We start from the raw sequence: 3,384 nt of genomic DNA, 5'->3' as shown, positions 1-3,384 counted from the left end.
AGATTACGTTATGCCCTAACCCTAACCGAATCGGTCTCACCGAGATGCATGTCAGTCCCACCGAAAATCATTAACGGTCACTAGGTTTAATAAATCGGTCCGACCGAGTTTAACTATTCGGTCCCACCGAGTTTGGTAAATTGTCTGTAACAGTTAGATTTTGTGTGGAGGCTATATATACCCCTCCACCTCCTCTTCATTCGTGGAGAGAGCCATCAGAACGAACCTACACTTCCAACTTACCATTTCTGAGAGAGAACCACCTACTCATGTGTTGAGGCCAAGATATTCCATTCCTACCATATGAATCTTGATCTCTAGCCTTCCCCAAGTTGCTTTCCACTCAAACCCTCTTTCCACCAGATCCAAATCCTATGAGAGAGAGTTGAGTGTTGGGGAGACTATCATTTCAAGCACAAGAGCAAGGAGTTCATCATCAACGCACCATTTGTTACTTCTTGGAGAGTGGTGTCTCCTAGATTGGCTAGGTGTCACTTGGGAGCCTCCGACAAGATTGTGGAGTTGAACCAAGGAGTTTGTAAGGGCAAGGAGATCGCCTACTTCGTGAAGATCTACCGCTAGTGAGGCAAGTCCTTCGTGGGCGACGACCATGGTGGGATAGACAAGGTTGCTACTTCGTGGACCCTTCGTGGGTAGAGCCCTCCGTGGACTTGTGTAGCTGTTACCCTTCGCGGGTTGAAGTCTCCATCAACGTGGATGTACGATAGCACCACCTATCGGAACCACGCCAAAAACATCCATGTCTCCAATTGCGTTTGAATCCTCCAAACCCTTCCCTTTACTTTCTTGCAAGTTGCATGCTTTAATTTCCGCTGCCTATATACTCTTTGCATGCTTGCTTGAATTGTGTGATGATTGCTTGACTTGTCCTAAAATAGCTAAAATCTGCCAAACTTTAAAATTGGGAAAAGGTTAAGTTTTTATTGGTCAAGTAGTCTAATCACCCCCCCCCCTCTAGACATACTTCAAGGTCCTACAATTGGTATCAGAGCTTTGGTCTCCATTTGCTTTGATTTCCATAGCTTTTGGTGGTCATAGCCTTGGTTTCACAACCTAGGAGAGTATGGCGTCTAGCGAGGGAAATTATCACCGTAGAGGTCCTTACTTTGATGGTACTAATTTTGCTAGCTGGAAGCATAAGATGAAAATGCATATTCTCGGACATAACCCCGCCGTTTGGGCAATTATTTGTATTGGCTTGTAAGGTGAATTCTTTGATGGGAGAGAACCGAACCATGAAGCGAATGCGGAAGAATTGAAGATGTTGCAATACAATGCTCAAGCCTGTGATATCATCTTCAACGGATTGTGCCCCGAAGAATTCAACAAAATTAGCCGTCTTGAGAATGCAAAGGAAATTTGGGATACTTTGATTGATATGCATGAAGGTACCGAGTCCGTCAAGGAATCCAAGTTGGATGTGCTCCAAAGTCAGCTTGACAAGTTCAAAATGAAGGATGGTGAAGGTATCGCTGAAATGTACTCTAGGCTTGCACTTATCACAAATGAGATTGCTGGCTTAGGGAGTGAAGATATGACCGACAGATTCATCATCAAGAAGATCCTAAGAGCATTGGATGGAAAGTATGATACCGTGTGCACATTGATCCAAATGATGCCAAACTACAAAAATCTCAAGCCAACAGAAGTCATTGGAAGAATTGTTGCTCATGAGATGTCACTCAAGGATAAGGAGGAACTTCACAACAAGTCAAGTGGTGCTTACAAAGCCTCAAGTGAAGCCCCCACATCATCAATTGAGAAACAAACCTTCAATGAAGAATTGATCTTAATGGTGAAGAACTTCAACAAATTCTACAAGAGTAGAAGCAAAGAAAGAAGCTCCAAGTCAAGGTCTTATCATGACAAGAGATCTTCTAGTCGAGAGCGCAATTGCTACAATTGTGGGAGACCCAGACACTACTCCAATGAGTGTACGGCACCCTACAAAACAGGAGAAGATTCTCCAAGAAGAAGAAGCAAAAGAGAAGAATCACCACCAAGAGAGAGGAGGAGTAGAGATGATAGTTATGAACGAAGACCCTCACGGAGAAGCAAGGACTCGAAAAGGAAGGACAAGTCATCAAGGAGCTACACAAAACGAAGACATCAAGCTCATGTTGGTGAATGGGTTTCCGGCTCCGACTCCGACAATCACTCCGAGAGAAGCTATCACTCCGACTCCGAACATACTCAAGATGAAGGTGTTGCCGGTCTAGCACTTGTGTCAACCAACTCCTACGACATATTTGATTCACCAAATGAAGGAATTGGAAGATGCTTCATGGCCAAAGGTCCAAAGGTAACACATCCTGAGTATGTTGATTTTAATAGTGATGAAGATGACTTGCTTGTGGATGATGATTTACTTGTTGACAACTCTAGTGATGAATACTATGATGAAACGTCAATTAATCATGCTAATCAAACGAATGACAATGATAAAGAGAAAATTGAGCTTCTAACTAAAGAACTAAACACTCTTAAGTTGGCTCATGAAACTATCTTCGAAGATCATCGAGAACTTTTAAGGGCTCATGAGAAGTTACGTTTTGAAAAGCTCAATCTTGAGCAAGAGCATGAGTTCTTCAAGGCAATCAATGATGATCTCCGCAAGAAAAGTTCTTCTTACATTGCCAAGCGTTTACTCTTATCTACTTACATGCCTCAAGTCAAGTCTAGTAACAAGTACAAGAAAGATACTTCCTCTAGTAGTAACAATAATAATGTCAAATCCAATGTTGTTGCTTCTAGTAGTTCTCTTGATTCCACTAATGATTCTCTTAGCCAAGTTACACTTGAGCAAGAAAATAGTTTATTGAAGGGAATTATAGAGAAAGGTGTTTACAAGAGCCTTGCCGGGAGTAAGCAATTCGAGGAAATTGTACGCAAGCAAGGAAGGCACCGGAAGAATCAAGGTGTTGGTTTTGAACGAAAGTTCAACGCCAATGGAGTTGAGTGGGAAGAAGATCAATACCCCAAGACAAAGTTTGTTCCTCAACAAGAGAAGTATGATCCTACTTCCTTCAAGGGGACACAAGCTCAAGATGATCTTCCACCACAAGACCACAATAACAAAGGCAAGGCAAGCTTCAAGAAGAGATTGATGCATTTGAAGAAGCACCTAAAGCCTCGTTCAGTTGGGTCCCCAAGACTACGTCAAGTTCTACTTCATCAAGTACAACTACAACTCCAAGGATTCCCATCAAGATGATGTGGATCCCGAAGAAGAAGAACTAGAGAGTTCTTGAGGGTGACTCCGCCAACATTCTTCACTCATATCATTTTGGCAAGAACAAGTGCAATCAACTTTCACATCTTGCGCTAGTTCAAGGAGTCACAAACCCTCATGTTGGTAAGGCA

This window comes from Triticum aestivum, chromosome 7B (assembly GCF_018294505.1).
Source record: "Triticum aestivum cultivar Chinese Spring chromosome 7B, IWGSC CS RefSeq v2.1, whole genome shotgun sequence".
In the NCBI taxonomy this organism is placed as follows: Eukaryota; Viridiplantae; Streptophyta; class Magnoliopsida; order Poales; family Poaceae; genus Triticum; species Triticum aestivum.
This window is presented reverse-complemented; position numbering follows the sequence as displayed.